This window comes from Zonotrichia albicollis, chromosome 13, assembly GCF_047830755.1.
Source record: "Zonotrichia albicollis isolate bZonAlb1 chromosome 13, bZonAlb1.hap1, whole genome shotgun sequence".
Classification (NCBI taxonomy): domain Eukaryota; kingdom Metazoa; phylum Chordata; class Aves; order Passeriformes; family Passerellidae; genus Zonotrichia; species Zonotrichia albicollis.
This window is the reverse complement of record NC_133831.1, coordinates 16,433,368-16,461,257: the sequence shown is the minus strand read 5'-3', so window position 1 is coordinate 16,461,257 and position 27,890 is coordinate 16,433,368. Positions and strand designations below refer to the sequence as shown.

General features: G+C 37.9%; 1 long non-coding RNA gene across 1 annotated transcript in view; it reads left to right on the top strand.

The window, feature by feature from the left end:
• The window catches only part of LOC141730807 (uncharacterized), a 59,005-nt gene extending 31,866 nt beyond the window's left edge, over nucleotides 1-27,139 (top strand). The window contains exons 2-3 of the long non-coding RNA XR_012582474.1: nucleotides 20,568-20,728; nucleotides 26,999-27,139. This is a non-coding gene — a long non-coding RNA (uncharacterized LOC141730807). The remainder of the gene's footprint in view (nucleotides 1-20,567; nucleotides 20,729-26,998) is intronic.
• The last annotated feature ends 751 nt before the right edge of the window (nucleotides 27,140-27,890 follow it).

The following is a 27,890-nucleotide window of genomic DNA, read 5'->3' as shown; positions in this document are numbered from 1 at the left end:
TAATTCTGGAAAGCGTAATTATGCAACTAGGACTCGATCCTGCAAGACAAACAGAACTAGGGAAAGAAAAAAAAGCAGGCACTGTGGCAGATATAGCCCAGCAATCCTGATCCTTTTTAAGGCAGAAGGTTGGTCAGAGTGAGCTAATGACTGGTCCCACAGGCTGGCTGACTGGAGGCTGCTCCTTGCACACATCAGGAGCCATCCCGGGAGGATCACCGTTTTCTGGGAGATGGCATCTCTGGTTTTGGTCTCTGTGGCCTCTTGATACCATAAAAAATGCTGTTCTTGTTTTCTAATAAGGTCAACTGTTCTGTATACCCAGATAAAGAACTGCAGAGTGGAGCAGGAAGAATATAATGAAATAAGCAAAGCAGCAGTTATGAATTTCCTCTCAAGTATCTTTTTAAGCACTGTATGTTGACTATGCCCGCTCTTTACCCTGCCAATCTGAATTTTCTTTCCTGAATCCTGAGCACTGAAGGTACTTTCTCAGAGCAGCAAAGTTCACTGTGTTATGAAAAGAACCATACTGCACAGTTCTGTCTCATGGAAAAGCCTCCACACACACACACACAAACACTCAGGACTGACACTATTTTAGACTGTGTGTGTGATCTTTGGAGAGAACACTGCCTAATTTGCATTGAACTATATGTAGCAGAGTGCAGCCCTGCCTCTGATCCAGGGCTGAAGACATTAGTTTAAATACATTTACCTGCCTTGACAGCGAGAAATCAGCAAAGCTTGATGCATCAAGCCCAGATGATGAGGAGCAGGAGCCTTCTTTCAAACTTTCCTGATGCTGGCTGTTGCAGTCCTCCACGGAGATGCCAAATCTATTGATTAAAATACAGGTTGAATTTGGAGGTAAATACACCTTACTTTGTCCTACCTTCAAGTTTTTCAATACTCTCCAAAGACATCAGAAGCTGTGTTTCATTTTAATAACAGTGAATCATCTCTGAGGTTGATTGTCCTTGCTCAGGCAAGGCTTCCTGTGACATATGGCAATCTTGCCTGAGCACAGACAGTGTGGGAGGCTCTGATGGCAATCGTTACTGCAATTAGCAAACCACACAACCATATTCATGTTTTACTTTATAGTTCTGATTCTAAACACTGGACCTTTTCTTGAATCCTCTATGTACAGAACTCCCATTAATTAAAATCAAACAGCAAGAAATATATAAAAAAATCAATGGTAGAATATGACTCATGTTATTTAATTAATGGGTAATTCCTCGCGTCAATATGCTGAGAAAGCTTGAACTTAACCTTTAGGATTAAAAAATTCACCATGTGAGAAAATTTGCTTTTTCCTAATCACATTTCTGCTTAACAGATTTTAAAAACACACGTAAAATCTGTTGGTCAAAGTGTTTAAGTACATACAATCCCTAAGATTGTAAGTAAACTCCTATTGCTATCCATATCAACTTAGATAATGGCAGGAACAAAAAACACCTACAGGTGCTCACATACAAGAATACACAGAAAGCTGCAGTGCCTTCAAATGATCACAACTTCAACCCACCAGCTGTACCTTTCTCCTCTTTCTGTCTTTGCTCAGCCTTTCTCTTCAAAATTACCACACAGGTGTCATTTGTTGAGCTAAGTCAAGGAGCACATGGAGACAAAGTCAGTATTTCATAATAACTCAGCAATATGGATTTTGGCCTTAAGGGTACATTCATTCAAACAAGAGAATAGCAGTAAGAAAGCCCATGAGCAAAATCTTAGAACCTCACAAAAGGAGGTGTTCATTCAGGGGTGAACGTTTTATTTCAAGTTTAATAAATTTCATTTTCAAAGAATTGCCAACTCACACAAATTTGTCACTAATCATCAAATTGGAGATCCTTTCTTTCCTGCTCACAATGCTAGGAGTAGGCACTCCATTCCTCACTATCTGCTAAAATGGATTCCTTTCAGGTACTGCAGTTTTTCCTCAGTTTAGATAGTTCCTTCCTCCCCATTCTTCCTGGAAGCTCTAACAGTCTTGCATCTACATTGTCTTAACTTACTAAAGGAAAAAAATCCCTCAACAGTTCATATTTCTTATTCACAGGGGTCTGAAGCATCACCAGTGGTGGAAGGATCATTAGGAAGACTCAAGACAGCCTAGGAATCCTTACATGCCCTCTGAAGGACTCTGAACATCCAAAATAACCCTGGGCTCACAAAACAACAGGGTGTGATCCATAATATTTCCTGGTGATACCCCCCCAGTGTCATTCTCTTTTACTTTTAGAAATATTTATAAGAAGGCAGGATGTGGATCTGTTTTTTTTGGACTTTTTGTAGTGACCTAAGACACCAAAACAGGCCTTTAGAAACTTACTCTGAGAAAACAAGGGGGATCTTTTGAAGCTCAGAGAGTTGTGTTTTCTTCCTGTGGTACCCAGACATGCAGATTCATTGGGAGGGAGTAGTCAGATAGCTAAAACCACAGACAGCAACCTGACACCACACTGGACTCCACTAGACCCTTTCTAACCTGTTTTAACCTCCTTTTTCACTATTGCCCGAACTGGAGGGTCAGGGCAGAAAAACTGCTCTGTTGTGAATAGCAAGTGTCCTTGGCTAAGAAGAGGAGCTGCTGTATGCTGTAAAGGGGCCACAGATAACTGATGAGGGCCAAAAGACTTTATATTTTCATTTTCAGTTCATTTTTCCTTGACTCTCATAGGGAAAGACACCGTCCATATTCTTTTGTAGCTTTTAGCACTCCATTTACCAGCCCAGAGGTAGGATTCTTTATCCAGGTATGAACAAGGGCCCCAAATTTTGTGTGCATATTTTTTCCACAGTTACAGGCTGATGCTATGGGAGCAGCCTCTATTTCTCAGGTACTTTGAAGCAGAACATGACCAGATCAGTCTGTGTTTACATTCCTTGTCTTGAAGTATTTTGCACCAAATGATAGCTGTAAGAGGGTCAATGGATGTATTAAATCTGGACAAACCTGAAGCATTCCAGATGCCCCACCCCAGTCAGGAGGGCTGTAGCACAAGCCTTGTGCCCAGCCTGAGCTGGCTGCTGTAACAAAGGGTGAAAACAGTACCCAGGAGTGAATTTTCACAGCAGTATGCTGACTCCAGTAAACTGGGATTTCTAATGTATTCTGAACACGTCTTGACTAATATGTGTTGGCTTGTATGTAAATGTTTCCTGTTGTTTGTTGTGCTTTTTTTTTAAATTCTCCTAATGGACCAGGCTGCCCTAAGAATGTCATTATATGCAGGACTACATGATCATCAGCACGCTCTCACTGCAAGGCAATGCAGCTTGTTTATACTTGACAGTAAGAAGTTTGTACATTTAGGCCAAGCATGTCTGTGGTTTAGAGCACCTTTCTCAAAGTCCTGAATTCCGACATTCCCTTCCTCTCTGAAGAGCAAGGCCACCCAACCATTCCCTGCTCCTGGCAAGAGGGACACCAGAACATGTCAGTGCAAGGCAAGAGTATTTCATAAAAAAACCACTTTTCAGTTCCAGCCCTCTCACACAGCAGAAATGAGGACAGGCAGTGTGAGAGGACTCACAAGATGAGAGAAGGATGAAGAGCATCAGTAAATCTTACTCTGGTCAAGCCCTGACATTTGCAAAGTATGCAGAGAAATAGTGTACCTCATCTTCTTCTTCAGAGCCACCCTTCTTGGACCAAGAGCTGCAGCTGTAGCACAGTAAACACAGGAAATTTGGATCAGATCAGCCAGGGAGAAGATAAATTCCTGTTCTATGACTGCATCTCACAATGGGAGCCCTTTTTCACTAATGGCATATTCCAACCTCTATGACCAGAGCAGTGCCCATCAGAGCACTGCTGGCAGGAAACTTTTCTTGGTAAGAATGGCAGTAAAGATGGGGAGAAATTATTTTTAAAAAAATTAAGTGCAGAGGAATAAAAAGCTAAGAAAAAAGCAATTTAGTGTTTCATGGTTTGTTAAAACAACAAAGAGGTTTTAGTGTCATAGAGCTGGAGGATTAGGAGGATCAGAAATCCAGATCTGGGATGGGACCTTCCAAACACAAAAAGTGTTGAAAATGGTACATGGGAAAAAAAGACTATTAAGAACAGAAACATAAACATAGCTGGAAATTGATAGAGCATTGTAAGAGAAACAGAGGTAAAATGAGAAGCAAGAAAGTAGTAATTCTGAAGATGAAAACTGAATGAAATTATAGCCTATGTTAACTGCCCAACCTTCCCTTTCTCCCTAATCACTTTTGGATTCATTGCCCTATGTGACACAGCATAATTAGAGGTAATTATAGCAATACAGATTTCATGAAAATTAGCTGTATGAAGAAAGACCTCTACAGCATCTCTACTATGTGCAGAAAGGGCAGACACAATACTTTCCTCCACTTAGCAGAAGTCAGCTGGCCAGTCAGCTCCCATCTACTCCCAGCGCTGCCAGACCCTGCCCAGCCATGGTGGGGTGAACAGAGAAGGTAAAGAGTTTATGCCTGAGAGGTCAGGCTTCATTTGTTCTCTTGTTCAAGAAAACATCATGATATTCTGTTTAAATCTGAAGAATTTTAAGTGAATTATGAGTTTAGAGTTTTACTTCACATGCAACAGTAATGAGAGCTTGTTTGTTTGCCACTAGAATTCTAATTATTCTAATGATCTGCTATTTAGTTTACTATTGTAGACTAGAGATTATGAAAGGGAATTTACTCTTGATTAAGAGAATGAGAGAACAGAGTCTCAATGATTTATGTGCTTGCAAAGTTTGACAGAGTACCAATTTACTGGTTTCCACGAAATTTCAAAGTAATAGTTCTAGAATTCAAGATGATAATGTGAATTCTCACTTAGAAATTAACTGATTCTTCAATTAATTACAAAACCTGAAAAAAGTAAAATTCTCCAACATTCTTAGTTTTCTCCCCATGCAATAAAAAAAAAGTATCAGTAGTGTCTAAAAATTACTCATAAACGCAAATCTAACAAATCCTGAAGGAGCAGTCTTACATAAGAAAAAGCTGAGCTTTTAAAAAGGCCATGATTAACAGCACAAAAACATGTGCAAAGATAAGAGACTAATTTTTTTCTATTCAAAATATAGCATATGCCATTTCTAGTGACAATGTTTGCATGTTATCAGAAGTCAAAGCAATTAAGAAATTTTTCAAGATCACTGCTATGTACAGAATTAAATTTACATTGGAATGTATTTAAGACACCATTCTAACAATAGCTTGAATTTTTCACTGAAAGATCAGCTGGTACATTTTGTCCACACCCAGAAAATCATAGGTCAAGTAGGATCTGAACTCAAGTTGGGAAATTCTCAAGTTCTGTCTTTGGATATTTGATAACAAGTCAGTAAAGAAGACAGACAACCTTCCAGGGCAGCAAGAGACAAAGATTTAACCATTACATGATATCTCATGAATGGACATAATGTGTTCTGAGTTACCATAAGTAAAATTAACAGCATGGAATATGCATTGCAGTTAGATTGATTGCTGAGCAAGGATCTTGCCATTCACATGCATAGGTAGGAGCTGTTCATCGTGGTTCAGATATAAAAGAAGAAATTAGGGACAAAAATATTTGATACATCCACAATGCAAACTCAGACATCATATAGTCTTGCTGGACAGCTCAGGTTTTTAGTCATTTAAATTAGTGAGATGGATTATACACAGATTATAAATTTAGAAATTAGCTATCCAAATTTATAGATATTTTAAAAGGAAGGGCTCGTCAAAAATCAGCATTCCAACACAGAGGCCCCCTGCTTGTAGCTCTGGCTGGTGAGTGAGCAGTTCAAGAGTAAATGAGGAGTTTACACCAGAGCTACACATAGATCTCAGTTGTTTACAGAAGAGATGATCTTCCCAGGTAACTGCCTGCACTCTCTATTTGAAATACATCTCCACTGGTAGAGCAACAGCTTGAGTTTGATGGATATTCTTGTTGCATTCTGAGGTGTGAAGAAAAGGCCTGAACTGTGCATATGCTATAGAAGACAGTTTTCGCTATTACTTCTGGTGGCTCATTGTAGCTGTTACTGCTTTGTTCACAACCTTTGCACTCTGTGATGTCTCTTGAAAATACAGCATTTATTTCACTGGTTGCCTTCAATTAAAGTGGCAATTCTGCTCTGAAGAAAAATCTGCAAAATGCCATTTGACTCAGGGTTTTTTTTGTGACTCCCAAAAGAATGTGTTCATTTCGTGTATGTAAATGTGAATGCCAGCTAGACAGGCACAACCTGAGGGTTGAGCTGGTTCTTCTCCTTATCCTGTCTGTGTAATGTGCCCTTTACTAATTCCTGGGCTGCCTCAATGTAATTGTTTGCACACAGATGTGCAGAAGGTGCAAAGAATGGACCTAATCCATCTTGCCCTACCTTAGTGGTTTTGTATCTGTACTTAAACAGGAGTATAAACAAGTTAAAAATAAAAGGTTTGTCAGTTTGGGTTTTTTTAATAAAACAAGCAGTTAGTTATGCAGGAACACACACGCCTAGATGAAGGCTGTGCTAATACACTATTTGCATGATGGGTTTTAAAAAGTTGAATTTCGTTTTAAAGTCAGGAAAAATCACATAATTTGTGAGAAGGTTGTCCATTAGTGTGAAACAGGGATTATTTTAACCTCAACTTTTATAAATAGGTAAAAAACAGCAATACTCCCTTGTACTGCAGATAGAAATGACTGCAAGCACTACTTGGTATAACGAATCTGAAAGCAACTTAGGGCAGAGAGGATGGATAAAGTTGAAAAACTGGATACAGTTACATCTGTAGCAGAGACAGATTTGATCTTAAGTCCTCCAGAAAATCCTCCTTTACTATCTCTTTCCAGGTATTCCCTGAGCAAAAAGCATTTCTGAAGAAAATCCCATCTAACCAGGACTTATTCTTCATAATTATCAGTTGTGAAGAGATCATCCCACTTGGATGGCATGATAAATACATCTTAAAATGAAAAAAATCCAGTAGGAGTTGGAAAGGACAGCTTTTACATTTCTGATGCTTTCCCACACAAGCATAGAGAATCTTTATCCAGAACTGTATTCAGTATAGAATTTCTCAAAACCTAAACATGCTGACTTCATTTCTTAGAAAAAACAGGGGGATTTTTTAGAGCTGGTTTAAGGGTTTGATGATTGTGGGAGAATTGGAATAGTAAGTCTTTTTAACTTCCTATTCGTACCCTGATAAAACAAATTCTGTAGAAATGAAGAATACTTATTCAGTTGAAAAGTTACTCATGGCAGAAACAATTAAAAACAGAAGTATGAAAAATATGGGTGGCATCATACATCCTATAGATACCTAGTGCTGTGTGATATTACTTGTTAATTTTTCTCAGACACACATAATTTAAATATTTAAGAATTCAGTCTTCTGGTTTCTCACAACATAGTTTTTAAGGAAATTGGTGAGGTACATGTTTTGTAAGTCTGAATCTAGGCTTGGTTATTTTGGCATCCAGGTATTCCATACCAACTGACACTAAATCTATTTAGCCTCATAGATCAGTAATTTTTCCCTGTTTCTCATACATGCATTTTTATGTCTCTCCTACAAATTCCTTTATGGGTGAGCAAGACAAAACAGGCTGCCTGGAATATTGCTCAATGTGTATTGAGATTACAATAATTCAGTTAAGCACAGGTCCATATATCTACCATAGGATGCTCCTCCAGATGTTCTTGTCTTACTTTCCCACATGGCAATTAAAGCAGCTTTAGGAATAGCTTGTCATATATTTACCTTGAATGGACTGCATTCTAATAGAGGTCAGCTGCAGCCATGAATTTTATGCCCACTGTATGAAAGAGCAATATCAGTCCATCTCTGCTGGCTAAAACACTCCTTGCTGAGCAGATGGCTGATTCACTGTCTTGTAGATTCTTCATGGCCAACTTTTAAGCACAGTGACTTGCCACTACTAAGACACAGGTGCTGCTGTAGAAGAACATGGTGTTATTTCATATTTCAAAACAGTATTTCAACTCCAAAAAATTCCAGTAAACAGTTTCTGAGATGTGCAAAAACAGTATCAGCTGATCCAGAGGGCTCAGTAACAGCAGTATAGGAAAGTTTTTGCTGTAATTCCCATAAGGATTTTAATTATACTGTTTTGTCTTTTCAGTTGGAGACAGCATTTCCTATTGAACTGCTATTATAGTATTGACAACTCAGGTGTTCAGCTTTATTCCTTTGCACTGAGCAAGCAAATTACTTCATATTTATTTCCTGATCCAACGTTTCTAGAAGCTATGAATGGATTGATGCTGTTGTGGATGTGTTACCAACCCCCAGCACTTCACTGTTGAATATAATACTAAGCAAAAGCAGCAGCTGCCATTCATTCTCTGAGCTGCTCTAAGAATGAAACACATTCCCAAGGATTGTTTTAAAATATCAATTACTATTATTTTGTCACATTAGAAAGCATTTTAGAGCAGGATTCATCTGCCCAAATATAGATGAAGCCATCTGCACCTGAGCTACTTGTGAGGGCTCCCTTTATAGTCAGTGGAGAGAAACAGACACTTTTAGAGTGCAATTGATCTTCTCTTAAGATTGACAGCTACACTGTAGACATCTAAAGTTGGATGAGATTAATAGTGTCCCCAACATTTGTTAAATTATGCAAGATTCTATATAAATAGAAGACAAAGTCTCTTCCCTAAAGAGCTTTCATCTTCAGTCAATACATTCCCAGAACTGAGCATCTAAATTGCTTGTCTTTGTCAAGTGCCTCCCTTTGATGTTATTCCATAAGGTGTTCTCTAGTTTTCCTGGACAACCACAGCACTCACTTGAGAAAGCAATACATTCTGGGCAAGGAGAAGAATTACCAAGAGCAGCTCTGAGAGCTATTTTCTAGCACAGTGATAGGTAACTTTTTGAAAAGTTTTTATTTATCTTTTTAGAAGTGAGTTGTACTTTGTCAGTTTTTACTGACAAGCTGGTAAGGCAATCACTTCAAAGTAGAATGAAGAGCAGTGCTTGCTTTCAAGAGCCCACTCTTCCCACATATGCTGATTCCTCTGGGAAGACAGCAGAGTGAATTAGTGACTTCCTCCTCTTCGCTACTCTGTGACATGCATGCATGTACACCAGCACAGAGATATATGGGAATTAAAAACATTTTCCAGGTTTGGACAGAGCACTGAAGAGGTAGGAATCCACAGGCAACACAGACCTTAAGTAGACTTAAGGTGAGCATTATCACCACTCCTTTTGTTAACAAACCTGCAGCTCAAGGGGAGGCCACAATTTGACTTTTCTGAGGTACCCAGCTGTTTTAGAAGAGAACAAGAACAGCATCTACACTTACATGAAACACACAAATAGAATATTGGAAAATTAAGTTTTTTAATGCCTTGCTTTGTTATAACAAAGTAACAGGAAAGCTCTGGGTACTTGTAACCATCAAACTTGTACAATCCAGTTTCTAAGTTAAAATCATATTATATGTATTGCTATAATAGGAGATCAAGGTGCTTGAGTGAAGTGAAAGCTAAATTCTGAATTACAGCTCCACACCACTAAAGTGCACATGAATATGGGAGATATTTAGATTTTTGTTAAAGAAATACTAAAATACAGGCATCTATGTCCATATTTCTATGGAGTACACGAATGACTACAGGAGCTGTTATAATTAACAAGTGAGAGGAAGAGCTCAATATGCTCCTATGTAAGGATCAGAAAAGGAAATATTGCCAGGTCCAGTAAAAGAAACAACAACAACAACAAAAACCAAAAAACAACCAACTAAAACTTTGCCTGTCTGATCCTAAATAATCAGTCTCATTAGTCTAGAAAATTTCACAAGAGTGTGCAACTACTTCAATAACATTTCTAATACACCATTCCCATTACAGTTGGACATAACTTTCAAAACAACAGCAGACTCAAGCTTTTTACAAAAGTTTCACAACAGTCACCATTTTTTCTCTTGTATTTTTCCCATGCTCACTTCAATAAAGCTAAGCACAACTTATTGCAGAAACTTTTTTAAAAAAAATTGTGAATTCCAAGAAATAAAATGTTGCATTTTGTAACTTACCCTGCTGAACAGGTGTATTAAAAGTCTATTAATATTTTGTCTATAATAGTTGGGAAAGACTTTTTTTTTTAGTTTGAAGAGCTTCCTTTCTGATAAAACATCAGAACCTGATTGGAGGTTTCCCAATGAGTTATCTACAGCAGACTGAAGCTTCACCTGTGGGAGGAATAAATAAACAAATCACTTGCTTAAAGAAAAGTAACTTCATCCAGAAGCACATCAGGTTTGTCAAGTCAGTGCAGGACAGATCTAATTTGCTGAGCTGGACTCTAGAAGAAGTGGAAAGCTGATTATTCTACTGAGTACAAGACATCATAACTAAAATAAACAACTCAATAATTATAGTATCTACAATAACAACAGGAGGATAACGTGTATTTATACTTGTCAGTAAACAAGCTAAACCAAAGCCCCAGAATTTTTAAAGAATTTTCCCTACTTATATTCTGTCACTGGGCAACTAGTCTAAAGAGAACGTTCTTGTTCAATGCCTAAAATCTCTTGGATGCATATTTAACTATTCAAATTTAGCTAACATACTATTTTCACTAAAATATAAAGCAAAACAAGATCTCAGTCACAGCCACAAAATCTTTTTTAATGTATTCCTTGTGCTACTTCTGAATATTAATAAAAATTAATAATTAATTTTGCCTTTGGCATTGCAAGATATACTAGTTTTAATTAGTGTACTGTACTCCTATACAATTAAAAAATAATTGATGTCCACACTTATTGGCGGTCTCTGTGATCTCTTTTCCTGTTGTTGTCAACAAATGCCTCAAAAAACAAGTTCAAGAATGTTTTCCTGTCCACTTGATTTACACACCAAAAGTAACAGACAAATCTTTTATGATGAAACAGAACAGTTTTCTGTTTAAATTATACACAAGTATATTAACTAGAAAGAGAAAATTAAAAGCTGATGGCTCAAAGAAATAATGGAAAGACTATCAAAATGTTTAGTCTATCAACAAATTTGCCTGGAATGTATCAGCAGATGACAGTATTTTTACTTAAATGCAGTGGCAATCTTGTATTTGTTGCATCAATCCTATTGAGCATTTAATGCTGATGTCCCTCTTGATCAGTTTCAGTTATTTAAATTCAGCATATCATGTTGCTGTTCTCCTACATCACATTAATTGTACCATGAATTATTTCATTATATAACACTAAGGTCTCTCTTTCTCTCAAGAACAAGTCAAAGAATTAAAGTATAAATTCCCACTGGGAAAGAAATCTAACTTCCCTTCAATGTATTTGCATCAGGATCTTGAATAAATATAAGTGGGTTTTTTAAACACAGACACTGAAACAAAGACATGGAGTCCCAGATGTAAATTCTCCAGCACAGTTATGAAACAGAACAAAAAACTCATGTGGCAAAGAAAATCCCAAACTGACTATTCCTTATCTAAGCCAGAAGTCCATGCTTATAATTTGGGTCAGCAAATGTATCCAAAGGAGTCATTTTGGGGCATGACAAAGAGCTATGTAAAAATTGCTGAGCTTATTTTTTCAATATCACAGGCATACACCCCTCACAGTTTGACACAGGACAAGGGACAGATAAACAAATAAGCAGAAAAATGAAAATAATTTAGACAACACAGAAGTATTTTTTTTCTTCTTCTAATCCACATGCTTGTAAAGTAGTGAATATGAAAAATCAGCAAATCAGATATTTATTTAATTAATGCTTTTATAATGATTAATGATCTCAGTAGTCATTTCAACTAAAAATGGATAGTAATTTAAATAACACATTTAAACAAATATCACTGAAGAACTGAGAGTGCCACAAAGTACATTCTTGTTTCTGAGGATTTTTCAAAATTATTTCTCAACAACTTTTCTGGCATGGCACACTGAAGTCAATGGCCTCAAATGAGAGGAACTGAAGTGGGTTTTTTATGTGATGGAAGGAATATAAAACCAGTAAAGTCTCTCTGAGGTGTGAATTCTGTGAGGGACCCCCAACTCTCACTGCAGCCTGGAAAGCTGCAGTGGGGCTGAAACTGGATGATCTTTAAGGTCCTTTCCAACTCCAGCCTTGCTATGAGTCTGTGAGGCCCAGACTGCTGGGCTTGCTGCACCTCCTGAAGGTGTGAACGGTGTGAATGCCTCTGTTACCACCAAAAAACTCCAGGAGCTGCTTATTTTGGAGCAGAAATCTGCCATAGATTTAGTGGCAAATCTCTTTACTGAAATAAAAAAACCAGAAAACTACACAGAGCAATAGATGAGAGAAACACAGACACCCTTCTTCAGGAAGAGGCTGAGAAGCCTGATGTCCCTCACCGCTGCTGTCACGCTGCCAAGCCGTTGAGGTTTGCTGTGGGAAATGTGGGACACCTGGGGCCTGACAGCACCAGGAGCCGCCTGCCCCTCTGCCCCTGGACCCTCAGCCCATGAATGTCCAGCGCTGCCCAGAGATGTCCAGCACTGCCCAGGAATGGCCAGCACTGCCCAGGGGCTCAGGCTGGCACTTGGCTCCATGGGCACCTCTTGCCTGCTGCCACCTGAGGGGGAGGCCCTGTTCCCCACAGTTCCCCAACATGTCTCTTCACAAACATCAACACTGCATGAGCCTTTTGCACAAGTTGAAGCTCCTGCCTGATTGGGATTTTTCTCCTTTGAATGCAGCTTACCAGGTAAAATTCCCCAGAATCACCAGAGAGGCCTCCTGGTTCTCTGAGATCCATTGCTCCCCATGACGCCTGATCGTCCTTACAGGCCCTCTGCATGCGCAGGAGAACTTGGCCACCTTTCGCTCATCCATCTCACCAGGCCTCAGCTGAAGGCTTGTGATGCCTGGTAAGACAGGATGAAACCACAGAAAAGCTTCACACATTTTTATTAAAAGCAGTCAAGAGACCTCAAAACCTCCCATGGCCACAAAGACACCAGCATACCATGGGCCAGCTACCACCACCTCTGCAAGTACCTTGGCTGCAAACTTCAAAAGCTTTAATGTAGATTTGTGCCAAAACTGAATAAGTGGGGCATGCTGCTTCCAAAATTCCACTTTCTAGTCCAATGCCTGGGGTCTCAACATATAGCTTAATAGTTGTGGCATTATTTCTGACCTGTTACAGCCACAGGTACTGCAGAGCAAGTGTATCAAGTAAGAATTAAATAGCATTAGTGGGAGGGAGATGTTTTTATCAAGTTTACTTGAACTTCCAAAATTCATCAGAAATTTCAACTGGCTAAAAAGATTAGAGAAACATAGATAAGAGTCATTAATTCACATCTAACTAAAGTCAATAGAGTGGTAAACTGTAGACACTTCAATTCTGCTTAACCTTAACATTAACTTTCCTTAGAAATTTTCATAGTCTATGGATACTTTTAAAACTTTTTTCAATCACTTTAAATTTCAGATTTTGTAAGTTCTGTTTGTATCATAGTGTCACAGTTACAGGTAATGCAATTCTGAACAATGAGCCTGTAGGCACTAACAATAACTTGCCTTTTAACCTTCCTCATTATCCTCAGTTGAGGGCAGACAAAGTGATAAATGTAATTCAAAGACAACTACTGCAGAAGGTCTCAGTATCCCAGCCAGGGCTCCAGAGGTCTATTCCTAGAAGTTTTGATTATAAAACTCTTCTCTCCCTCTCATCATATATTTCTTCTCAACCCTCCCATAGAGGCAGTCTTGAACTGGATGCTTTTTCCATTTTATTTATGTGAATTCTCATGATATGTCATGCACCACATTCACAGCAATCATTGGCAGATAGTTAAAGTTTCTAACTGGCTACAGGGGAAACCATTTTCCACCAACTGTTCTCCCACATGCCAGGATAAAATATATCTTGTGGACTAAATCTCTTCCCACTTGTGTCCTGCCAAAAAGTATGGGTTTTGTTTTTTAAACGAGGCTTGAATGAAATTCCATTAGCTATTCCTGAGCCATGGCAGAATAACTATTCCAGCATTAACAAAAAAATAAAAAATCTAACTACAGATAATTGAACTTGTCTCAAACTTGAGTTGTTTTCTGGAAACATGACATGGGAATAGACTTTAGTATAATGGCAAAGTTATTTGTTTTTTACAATCTTCATTGAGTCAAAACCAGTTAAAGGCCACTTGAAACCATAAGGTATGTCAGTGTCTTAGAAAAATATTTTAGATCAGCTGAGATGCTTTAACCATAGAAGTCTTCTTCATGGATGGATGACTACATCCATTAGCTTGCATGCTTTACAATCCATCAGAACTCAGAAGTTATTCTAGAATTGCTATCATCACTTTTTAATTTGTGCTATGCTTTTTCAGTATAATATAAGAAAGAAATATATTTTAAAATAAAATCAAAAGCAACATTGTTTCATCCACATTCTGTTTTTGTGATATTTTATACTATTTTTTTTGGTTTGGAATGCTATATCAAGGTAAGCACTGGGTGTGAGATATTTTATATTTAATTTGCTGTAGATAATGAATGTAACTAGACTATATATGTTTTCACCCAGGCATGGTAAGAATTACAGCATATTTCTGCTAAGCACCGAACACACAAAAAATTTTGCCTTTTAATGGCTATTGAATTGAGTTTAAGCCTTGAAAAACTGAGATAAAAATGAGGAATTTTAACCTGGCCATAGTAAATCCAAACTTTGTTGATTTTTGTTCTTCATACATCCAAAGGTATATTCAGCATTCCAGCCTTTGTGAACCCTGGAAGTTCACAGCTCACGGTTTCCTACATGGCTCACCTTAATTCTTCACATATTTTTGCTACAGATACAATATTGGGAGTTGGGAAAGACAGGGGGTAGCAGCCTCAGCCTCCATATTTAACCATTGCAGATGACTCTGGGAAGAACAAAAACCACATGGATAACCATCCTACTACCCAAACTCTGCTCTGATCCCCCCTTCCCATCGCTTGGAAAGAAAACTGGATTTTCTCCAAGGCTAGACAGGTGGCAGGGAAATATTTTTTGGTTAATTACCTCAGAATGCTGGGAAAGGTGTGCTGCTACCTCATGTCTGCATTGCGCTGCCTCACACTGGTAATTAAGCCGATCAGTACTGGTACATCTACCCACCAATCAAAGCTGGATATAAGGGATATTTTGAGGAGACAAAGCATAAAACAGCATTGAATTAAGAGTTTGGGTAATCAAGATGGCACATGTTCTACTTGAAAAATAAGGCCAATCCTTCCAAAAGAGGGACAGCTGGCATGCTGAAAGTCAATCTTAACCACAAGAAATGTATTTCTTGCTTTAAGAGTCACAGTTGGGGCCTCTGTGCAGGCTTGTAGCTAATGAGTTGATAATGTCTCCTTCAGGAGAAGGGAAAAAGGCCACTACTCAAATTTCTCCTTGATTCCTCTTCATTTGGGATCCTGGCAAATCAAGTTTAGTTCTAATATTTTTTTAATGACCAGTCTTGCCAATAGTGGACTCAGTGACAAGCACACTCAACCCAGCCTTAAATTAAACACAGCTTTATAAATGAAAAATTGGAGACTACACACAAGTGGTTTAACTGAAATTAGGGAAGCTACGTGCTTTTACACAGCATGCATGTTTTCAGCATTGCACATGTCTCACTGTTTCAGAACACTGGACTCACCCCTCACATTGTAACACTCTTGAACACATACAAATTTAACCACCATTATTTTTAATGCACTGTTTTCTGCAGGGAATACCATAGCAAAGTCGATTTTGTATCATTAACAAAAAAAAAGGAAGCAGAAAGATTTTCTGCTATCAGCGCTGCCAAAAAAATGCAGCCTCATGGATTTCTGTAAAGATAAGTATGAGAGATGTTCTCTGTATTTTGTAGAGGAAATGTGCTGCCATTTACACAAATGTAAAAACAAGCACAAAGATGCAAAGTTAGTGACTTTCTTATAATTTCCAGAAGCTGAATAATTTGGCCTAGGCAGATATTTGTGTGCAGCACCAAATACTTACTTTACCTGCAATTTGCTGCACATATCTGCAGAAGTATGTGCGTACGAGAGGAGCCAGTATAGTTTCCAGGCCTCACAGAGAACAAAGTTACATATTTTCAGTATTTTTTTTCTATAGTCTCTATACTTAAAATTAACTAATTTGATAACATTAGGCAGACAACTAGCATGCATGTTTTAATAAAACTGTCCTTTAACTTCATTTAACCTGAAAATGCCTTGACTCACACATAACTTACTATGTAAGATATTTCTACAAACATATTTCTAAGGGGCATAAAACACAACATGCAGCAGAACTTAAGACTAGTAAACAGTATTAATTGAAGTATTCATGGGAGTTTTCAAAACATAAATCAAATGAATAAATTGCACAATTTCTAAACTATCACTCCCAACAAACTTTACTCTAGAAAAAAGTAACTGCTTACATTGCTTTTTAAAGACACATTCCTGCCAAGTCTGTTAGGAACCAGTCTGAATCCTTAAAAAAAAAAACAAAAAACTTCAGCATTTTTTGAAGTTAACTCTTAATATTAAAATGGCAAAAAAGCAATATAAGTTTTAAGATGGCAAGTTTAGATCAGAGTTCAATTCTGACATGCAAAGGTGATACAACTTGAAACTCTGCTAGGCTGATTTTCTAATAAAAATGAACAATACAATCAAATAAATTATATGAGGTCATTAAAACTATTAAAGTCATTCATCAAACAGAAAACAGATCTTTTGATTTTCAGGGAAATGCAAAGACTCTAAACATCCCTCTGCAAACTCTTTCATCATTTCAGTAATTTTCAACATGAGTCCATCCTCGTCTGATTCTGATGTGTGCTGCCTCCTGCTCCTCCCCCACTTCTCTAATAGTGTTCAGAGAGAACTTCAAGATGTGGGCTAATGGAGCTGGCATGGGCTGGAGTTTAATATTGCATGTACTTAACTTTTTGTGCAACTGACCAACATGACATGTCTAACTGTATAAATGGAAGTTTTATGGTGATAAGATCAGTAGTTACTGAGATATTTATGTGACATGCTGACAGATATAAAACTACAAAGCTTGCTTTTATGCCTTACATCCTCTAGAAAAAAAATAAATACTAAGATGATGGGTCACTTTGAAGAGAATTTATTATCTAAATTACCTAATACCTGGCTAAGTTCTAATATGCAGGATGAGGTCTCAAAAATGCTATTAAAACTATGGACTTTAATTTCAGAAGATCTTAGTATTCTCTGCCAAATGGGGCAGAGTACAGCCAGTTTGCTTGTCTCACACTCTCTCTAGATCACAGCCCTGTCATCCAACCAAAAAGGAGAAGGATGACAAAAGCCAGAAAAAGGCACAAGATAATCTCTCTCCAGTTTTTACACTCCATAGCTTCAGGTCTCTCAGGGAGATTCCCATCGCTGCTAAGGTGGAGGAGGAAGACTATCTGAGAAGAGAGAAGGTCAAGATTAAAGAAAATATATTATTTGTGTGTGTATATATATAAATCTATATACCCACATATATATATAAGTATAATCTCTGGATGAAGTGGAGTCTCTTTTACATTTTGATCTGGGAAAACCAGCCTCAGAAATTCTTACAGAACAAGAAGACAATGTTTCCTGCTGCTAGAAAGCAGCTCCCCCCAGCTGTGCCCACAGTTGAAGTTAAAAGCCTGCTCTACTCCCTTCTTTATTTGATGTGAATGGTACTTCACACACTGAGAAGGCAGCAGCCACAGCAGTAGGTGGCAGAAGGAGGAATAACCTGGTGGCAGCAAAGAAGGGAGAAAAATAAAAATATTTTTTAAAAGACTTAGAGACTTGTAGGGAAACACATGGCCAGAAGGAAAGCAAAACTTCAGAAGACACAAGTATCTGCCAGTATGCAAGGATTACTGACCCTGAGAACAAGATAACTCGGAGGACAAAAGAATCAGCAGACTGGGAGAAATGCAAAACATTCAGCTGTGCTGTTACTTTCCTGTGAGCTCAGACCCTTCCACAACCAAGAAGATTTTCAGTGCCCTTCATGCCCTCCTGGGATGTCCCGTACCCCAATTTGTTATTGTGCACACTTCCCAGATGGACAGTGAGAGAAAGCCAAATACCTCTTTAGAGCCTCAAGGATCCCCTACAATCACCCCCTGTAACCATCCACATCCCTGTGACACTCACTCCTGCTGTGCCTCCCTCATCCACACTTCAGAAGGAGGATTCACACACTCCCCCATACGTTTGTCACAAACATCCATGCTTTGTCTATCTCCAGAGCTGACAGAACAGCTAATCTCAGCTAGAGAAGATGTGTTTTATTTAGTTAATCCAGAACTTTTGTTTTCTAATTTCCCACTAATCTCTCTGTTTTCTTTCTGTCACAGCCATCTCAAGAGCAGTTATTTCAAATCTTTGGCTTGCTTCTGGTTTTGCCTGAAACATCTGGGGGAAAGGAAGAAAAATTGCAGTGGGATTGAAAGTGGAGTTTGGAATAGAGACACAGAAGGGCACTGATTGTTACTGTGCCCATGACAAGTGCACAGGACCCCCACATCTGTGTGTAAAGCAGCAGGACATGTGAAGGGTCAGGACATGTTGGGAGAGGGATACTCAGCCCAAGCTTTGCCAGCTAGAGTTACTATGTTGGAAAAAAAGGCCTGGATCTTTTTTTGGCAGGGGAATACACTTATAAATCTTGTTAGACATATGGTATATATGGCATTTTTTCATCTCTTTCTCTTATCTGCAACATCTAAGAGGTCAGACTGAATTATCCCCTCAGCTTTAGAGCACCTAAGCTTGCTATTGGAAGAACAAAAGGGAATTCTTCTAAGAATATTTAGACTTTGTTTAAAATTTAACAGTGTATAATGGCAAATCTCCCTATTAATCACCCATCTCAAAATTCTTCTTCAGATAAATCAGTGGCATTGTAAAAGCTCTATAGTGATTTTTCTGACATCATTATTCCGAGTTTATCTTGGATTGTGTGAGAGGGACTTTGTTGGTTGTGCCACCTGACCATGATGATTAATATATAATTAAGATTCTTGACCATTCCCCTTGTGTCAGCAGGAACACATCAATTCCTTTGTCTTCAGCTGATGCACACAGCCAGGCTGATTGCTCAGATATTGTTGGTGGCTCACATATGAACTATCACCTAATGATTAGATAAGGCTGACAGAAATCAAATTGTAATAATTGCAAGAAAACCTCATATTTTAATTCAAGCAAAAGTACTGAAAATATTGTTCAATAGTCTTTGGGTTGTCATATCCCAAATCAAACCCCATAACCTGATGGTGGCCCCTAAGAACAAGATATATCATATTAGCTACAATCTAATGTCATAACAGAGATGAAGTAACAAAAAACCAGTTCTGCTGCCATTGGAGAAATGTTGGTGTGAATAGCAGAGCAGAATCCAAGCACAAGCACCATCTATATGGTGTACATCAAATATAGCTCAGGTTAAACTGATTCATTGAATAGAAAAACAGCAAAACAAGCACACAAAAAATCCCCAACCAAACAGAAGTTATCTGGCCTTTTCCCCTCCTATCCAATATCTTTCCTGCTCATTGCACAGCAAAGCCTTCCTTCTTTAAAACAGTTTTGCAGCTTTGCCAGACAACAAGATATGTAAATGTGATTTTGTTTAGGGGACATTAAGGGTGCATGTGACAAAAGACTAGCAGCATATCAGCCATGAATTAAAATCCGTTACTGTATTTTAGTTTATTGATCCACTGTAAGCATCTCAGCATTGTCTAATTTAAATAAAACTTCAATTTGTAACAATACTATAAATAGAAGGCAATATTGATCAGAGTGCCACCAGCCTGCTGAACTTTTGTTATCACTGAAGCCTGACCAGTTAATGTTGAATGTTACAATTTATTACACTGCAAAGTACAATACAACACAATAGCACTTAGATTTATAAACAAAGATATGCAGAACTACTGAAAGCAAGTTAAGTCAGCTTGGAACAAGAAAAGTGTTCTGATTTACTGGTGCACTACAGCACTATTTCCTTACCTGAGGCAATATTTCATTACCTCTCTGATATGAACACCTGTTAACTTTTCTGAAGATTGAATAATTTGATTTTTTTTTTAGACTCTTTTAAAACCCAGAAAAACATCTGATGTCCATCAGCAAAGATTCATTACTGCTGTGGTAGTTTTTTTGAGTTTTTGAGGAACATTAGCAGTTAAGATGGGCAAAAATGTCCTAGGAGACAGAACCTTCCTAACAAATAGTAGCACATATCAGACTCCTAACATTACTTCTTATCTTCCTCTCTCCCCTTTCAAAAGAGTAAAAACTGAATGGATGTAAAACAGCACACTTACAGGGAAGCTCCACATGAGGGGCTGCTGTTAGGCAGTGAGCAATAAAGCATTTTCCACACAAAGTATATTTCATTGAAGATCTTCCACTCCTGAAGGCATGTTGTTCCAGGGAAATTACTGAATTGCCTTAAAGCAAGCTCAATGTCTCTGCATCATCAGCCAGGAAATCAGTGGTCCTGCCAGTGAGAAGGCATGTTCTTGCTTTTCATTCTAGGTGCAGAAGAGAAGACTCCTTGCACTCTCCTCTTCTTCAAGAGTAAGGCCATTGGGATTGCCTGCAAGACAGAAAAACATCATAGAAAACAGTTTTCTTGGCTCTGCTTCAGAACAGAGGAAAATCAACTATCCCAGCCAGGGCTTCTCTACCCTAGAGCTGTAAGTGTACTTAAAAAAAAACAACAAAAAAATGCAATAAAAACACAATCCAGTGAAAAACATTTACTAGCTGTGCCTGGATGTGGCATTGGTAAGTGACACACAGTGCTCACTGCACATGGGCAAGAGGAGCTCATAAGCCAGCAAGGTATGGCTCAATGCAGACTGCCCAGTCACTCCAGGAGGAAATTTTAGGAATCTGAAATTGCTGTGGCAGTGTTATAACAGAGGAGAACCTCTGTCTCAAGGGTGGGAACCAATACTAATGTGGAGGACTACTTCCCTGTGCAAATCCCAGAAATGTGCTCTACCTGTTATTCTACTCAAACTCCTCTACAATGCAGGTAGGTGAAACTCTGGTGTGAATCTGCCTGCATGTGTTAAAATGGGCATCAGGGCAGGGCTGTGAACTCCTAAGTGCTTACAGCCAAAAATGCCCCACAGGAGGGATCCTTAGACAAAGCTCCTCATCCATTTTGTCCTTCCAGGCAGGTCTCTTCCTTTGCCTCCCTCTGAAAAGCAGCTTTTAACAATCTCCTACAACTCATTCTCATTCTCTGCCACAGCTCTGCAGAGAGGAGGTTCTTTCCCTGCCAGCACATTGGTGTCTTCTCAGAAGGTCTAAGCCTTTCCTGTACCCTTTACTCTGCACTCTCCCAGCAGCACAAAGGCAATATAACCCAAGGAAAAAGGTACAGAACAACACACAAACATCAAGCTAAGAGTTGGCCCAGCTTTCCCCAGGCAGAACTAAGGCAGGGTGTGCTGGGAAAGCAGCCCCAGCCCCTTCAGAGGGGACAGACAGAAGTGCCCCAACACCCACTGAGGCCAGAGCTGCTGGCAGGGGCTGCAAGAGTTTCAGCTACAAAGCCATGCAGGGAAATCGTGCACATAGCCCCAAAAGCAGCACTCTTATTTGAATTAGAAAACAATAATGTAAATAAAGTAATATCAGTATGCATATTTCCTGGGAGAATTTTCTCTCTAGAGCTCAATGTCTATCTCTATTAGCCTTCAGCCAAAATAAAGGTCACCAGACAGAAGATTCTTTCTTTTTTCCTTTAACAAAGAATGTAATCCAGTCTGACGCCTTCAGACTGGGGAATTAATTTTTTAATTGGGAGCTGTAACTAAAATGCTGTTATCATAGAAACAATGTTAGGGTTTTAATTTTACTTATTTAAAACAAGATCAGGCATCTTGAAGTGGTTTCAGGTGCAGGGGATGCTCTTTAACCAAGGGTTTGTGGACAGAGTATACCATCATAAGATTGGCCTTTTAGTTTTTTATTCAAAATTCAGCCTGTCTCTGGGTATTTTTGATATTGTCAGGTTGGGAGAACACAGTCTTAATACATTTGCTATTTACAGGTGCATGTACTCCTAATGGGCTCTAACCCATGTAAATGTGCTGGCACTCCTGCAGACGTGGTGCTTCTCTCCTCAGTAAAGCAGCATAGCAAAGAAAACCCAAAACTCAGCCCAGTCAAATACTTAAAGTTTTATTTTTGGTTAGCACAGATGCGAGGTACCAAACTTAGAGAGAGCAGGCAGTCTGCAAATTAGGAAGATTAGTTGTTCAGGAATTTTACAGGATTTTGGCAAAAATAACTGACATTTGGTCCATTCCGACTTAAAATGTCATTTGATGTGATAATATTTGGCAGTTCTTTAAATCTTTCTAGAAAAAACAAATTCCAACTTCAAATCATATTTTAAATTAAATTTCAATTCCCTAACTATAATTATGAATTTTTAATTTTATACTGATGAAGTCTCCAATCTGCACAATTCCTAATTCTGTAATTCACCCAAGCCAGAAATTGAAATAATAACATTTTATATCCTTGCAAATGCCCAAGACAGTACAAAGCATGGTTCCTAGCATAAACTGTTACAAACATATCAGGAATATGTTCAAATAAAATTCATAAATAATATTAACTACATAAAATACAGAATGTCTCAATCTGTTGCAGGAAACTTTGAAAGCAGAAGAGGTTACATTCAATGAATGTTTTGTTCATTAAAAAGTATTCACACCAGTCTAATCAAAAGTTTGGCTTTTGCATCCCCTTTTTCCTTTTCCAGCTGTCAGGCTCTAGTCTGAACACCACATTTGTTGACTTCTTCTGCCAAAGTCTTGTTTAGTTTATGGATTCACAACTGGACAGAAGGAAAAAGGGAGGCCTGAGACAGGCCGAAAGATAGACAAGAGCAGAGTTGAATAAAGCCAGATCAGGTGAAAAGGAAATGAGATCTGGAAAAAATCAAAAGGCAGGAGGCCTAGGGAAGGACAAGAGCACATATGGGAGAGGATTTGCAGATTGAAGGATGTAATAATGGAGAACGGCAGCTAAGAGACAATGAAACCAGCAAACAGATGGAAAGAAAAAGGACAAGGAAAGAGAAATAAAGTTCATAAGTGCCAGAAATAGAGCAGGAGCTGTTTAACAGTGAATCAGGCAGACAGAAGGAAAGATAGACAAAGAAGGGAAAAGATCTGACTTTAAAAAAGCCCTTATATTAAAATCTTTATCACACTGGGTTCCACAGCAGGAAGATATATTTTTTCCAAGGAAGTCCAATGCTTGGAACAGTTTTAATGCAAAGGTAGAACTAGTTAAAAAAATGAGTGTATAAATGAACTTTTAGGGCTAATAGTAACCATATATATTTTAAATACTCCTACAAGTACTAACTGAATCCCTCAGAGCTGTCCTCTCCGTTTCTCTGTATATAAACAGAAAGAATTCCATAAGGCAAATAAACACCTCTTGCCATCTGCTGAGAAGCAAGCACTAAGAGTCTTTACGAGTTCATTTTAATGAAAAACTTTTCAGATATGCCTGGTATGTAACATGATCCATCAATGTTTCAGTTTCACAGCCCTTATTAAGATAGTCACATACAAAATGTGGCAGATTCTCTGCTTTCCAATAAAGATATATGAATTACAGAACACTTTACAAATGCATAATAATTCCTATAAACCTTACCTAAAATACCTTGGCAGTTAATATTGACCTATGTATATGCATATTAATATAAAACCTCACATATTGCAAAAACTTACAGATTGCAATAGCTATTTTAGGAGGGGTTTTTACATAAATATGGTACATGCTAAGACATTTTAAAAACACATAGATTAAACCGTGTGGGTTATTCCATTTTGTTTGTTCTTGTTATTACCAAGGAAGTACATATTTAGATGAAAAAAGCAACCAGTGGAAAATATTACTGATTGTTTGCATAGAAAGACAACTTTAATCTCATATTTCTTACCATTGTCTCAAAGAATACTGGATAATCGCTAGAAACAAATGCAAATTAATAATAACTGCATTGATAATTCAATGAATATTCTGAATATGAATTCAATGAATTTCCTGAATATAAAGGTACAGCACAGGCCTTCATCCTGCAAGCAAGAATAGAGGAACATTTACGCATGCCAGATCTTAGCTTCTAAAAATCAGCAAAGGCTCTTACACATTACACCCAGGAATATCAGAACAGGACAGAAAGCTAAAGATTTGTCTCAGTGAAATCACTTTACCTGATCTGAAGGGATCTTAAAGTCCTTTTCCATATCCCAAGAAATGCTCATGCACAATTGTCGTATCCACTAAAAGAAAATGGGATTGTCCTTCCTTCATCCCTGAAAAGGAAAAATTTATTATTTTCATTTGAGAAGTACAATGCCCTCCAGAAGTGTAAGTTCCTCTGTGAGGGGGCTTACACAGGTACAGTTCTTACAATCCTCACATCATTACCCTGGCACTGGTACCCAATTTCTTAGTGGATTGGGTTTGAGGCACCTAAAATTTGTGTGACAAGCACCTCTTATACACAGCCAAGAATATTTCAGGTATAAAGAAATGGTTAAATATTTAAGCAGTGTTATACCTGCTTGATAAATCATTTTCTTAAATAAAAATGGCCATGGCATATGTGCTATACAAGTCATCTCCTCTCTTTATTTGGGTTCCTTGTTGGATTGTTTGTTTTAGGACTAGGGTATATTTTTATGGATATTTTCCTTAAAAAAAAAGCCCCAGGACAGTCTTGGTGTAATTCTTTTAGCTAGTCAAGTTATGAACTCCTGAAAAAAGGTATTTTTAATGGAAAGGCTGACAACCCCTTAAGTGAAGTGCTGTGAATGATGGCACCTTGATCAGAGTTGGAGAAAACGTTCAATGTGATATAAGCTACTGAACTAAGTTGTAAAATGACAAGGACTGAGTGAAGAGTTTTTAATACAGATAATATTGTTCATGTAGTCTATAAATATAGAATTAAATGTTGACCTCTATCTCCCATGTCAAAAGTCAAAGTCAGTGTCAGCACATATTGTTTTTATTTGTTTCAAGAGAAAAATAGATCAACAACATTAACCTCACAATGAACAGAGAATTGAATGAATTAAAAAGCAGTACCCCATAAATCCCCTTCCTTTTATTGGCACAGTGATAAAAATGCCTAGGGCTTAGAGGAAAAGGGTAGTCTCAGACACTCATCTGAGCTGCTCTATGTACACAGAGCTGTACATCACATGCTAAAAGAGAGGAACAGAGATATTAAGATTCGTACAGTCTCATATAATACACAATATCCATCAAATTGCATCATAGCATCCTGCAAAACAGGACATGTCAGATATCCCTAAGACAAGTAGATTATCACTAGACTACTTTAAAGCAACTTTAGCCTTCCACCCACCTTTGAAAAACACATTTCACAAAAGATATTAAGTACACAAAAGGAAGACTTTATTCAATACCATCCATACTTGCAGCTTACCAGTATTTTAAGATACCACCTGGAAGAAACTCCATCGTGCTTAAAGAGTTACCATCTTTACTGGTCTTTAAATTCTTCTTTAAATTCTTGGCTTATTGGGATAGGATTAAAGGATATGACATTTTTCTCCCGTTTAAAAAGTAATTTTTTTCAAAACACCTCATAATAATAAAGGCTCCTATTTCACAACACCATAGTAAATTTGACAGTTAACTAAAATGAGCAGTTTCAATTGCAAATTCAGTTTAATTGCAATTTTTAGTGCTGCATAATTAAACTGAAAATCTTCTAAAAAGATTCACACAGTCAAAACTAGGATAGAAAAAAAGCATTTTCACAACATTGGTTTAGGGTTTTCTAATCAATTTCTAGAGAAACTGACAAAAAGTAACATTTAAAAACAAATCAGTTTAACAAAAGAAAAGGAATGGTATCATCTGAAAAAATTCAGCTCTTGGTTTTTGTTTACATTTTCTTATCCTCCTGCAGCTTGTAGGATATACACAAATTCTTTTGGTTTACTGCTCCAGTGATTATCTGCTGGCAATGTTGCATCATGTGAAAAACATTTTACAGCATTTGCACTGTGTACTAAACACACAAAAGCAACTAATTACAACGTTTGTCAAATCTGGAGTGTGTTCTGTGGATGCTTACTGGAACCAAATGACATTTTTCTTCTTGAAATGGGCTGGCTGACTTTGAGTTTCACCAGTAAAGTGTAGGCTTGGAGTGAAATCTTGACTCATACACACTGCTGAAGGCTGGTATGCTGAGCTATTCTATATCTTGGTGAGAAAAGCCTTCTCAGGCTTGAACATTAACAGGGCTTGAAAGAATTTTACAGCTGGCTATAAAGAGCAACTTTTCTGCTCCACATGTATTCATGCAGCTTCTGGGCAGAACCAGTCATGGTGCTTTTCATAGCTGGGTGATCAGAAGACTTCTCTATAACTTCTAGTAAAGAAGGAAAGACATGTATTTTATTATACTAAAGGATTATTGGTGTGGAGGGCAATACCAAATAGCTGTACAAAGCAAATCACTTATGGCCTTGCTAAGCCTGTGAACGAACTCACAGCTTCACACAGGGAAACAATGTCCAAACAGGGAGGGTATTTTTCTAAGACACATGGCTAATAAAATTAACTTCAAACTTGTTTTTAAAAACTGCTTGTGATTTGAAGAATAGTATAGTGCATGAAAAGGATGATGAATGTGTTGCAAGGGCCTAAAAAATGAAATATAATAATTTGTTTCTCTTTTTATGATTTGAGTCCTTATCCTACTAAGCCAATTTTCATATCAGGAATGTTACAATTTTGTAAGTTTAAGGTTCACGTGCTACAACAGTCAAGTAACAGAAGCATCAGCTCTCCAGCAAGAATAATATGTGCATTTATGGTTCGTGATGGTTCTCCTCTGAGAAATAAAAATGATGTTTCTCATTCTGACCTATGCCAAGGGGCCCAGCAGCAGTCGGGCAGCATGGACAGAGACCAGTCTGCACAAGAGACTACCAGGATGGACAGCAGAGATGAATCTTTGCAGAAAGAGAACAGAAAAGAGTCACAGAGCCACAGCAGCTGGATCTTCAGGGATGTCCCTGGAGACTGCACTGACTGGAGCTCTCAGGCAGGAGCTCAGCAGCACAAGAAATGTTTGAATGATGCTGCAGCTCCTCTCATTCCATAAGAGCCATCCTTTAACCCGAGCTTCTCAGTGCACTGAGAGAATATTCTGAGGTTTGTTCTTCAATGTCAAACAGAAATAAGTTCACTGATTAAAAAATATCCTGTTTTACTTATATTTATAAAAACAACTATCACATTTGTTAAAGAGGCAACCATATTGCTCAACATAATTCCAACACTAAAAAGACACAAAACACATATAAAACAATGTTAAAACATTAACAGATTCAAGCATATGGAACAGGAAATACAAAAATGATTGACAGTGACTGTTGATAACTAACTGATAAAAACTAAGTTTATTTGTAAATAACAGTATCCCAACTCATAATAATTTACATTTTAAAAAATTCAGCAATCAAGCCTGTAATACGAACTTCCTGTTTGCCATTTTCTCCCTCAATTTGAAAGCTTTCTCATGCTTGTTGTACAACTGGGAAAATTCTTCAGCATCACCCAAGAAATTTGGCATCAAACCTAGCATGATAGGTTGCACAGATATGTTAACTGAGATAAATGAATTAGCTCAAGTCCTGTTGTAGATACTGTTGGAGATTACACATATCTGGATGTCAGGAGTGTCTGTGGCAATCAGCACTCCTTAGTTTTGAAATATGTAGCTACCTATACAAAAGCATGGCATTAAAAAAAAAAACTCACACA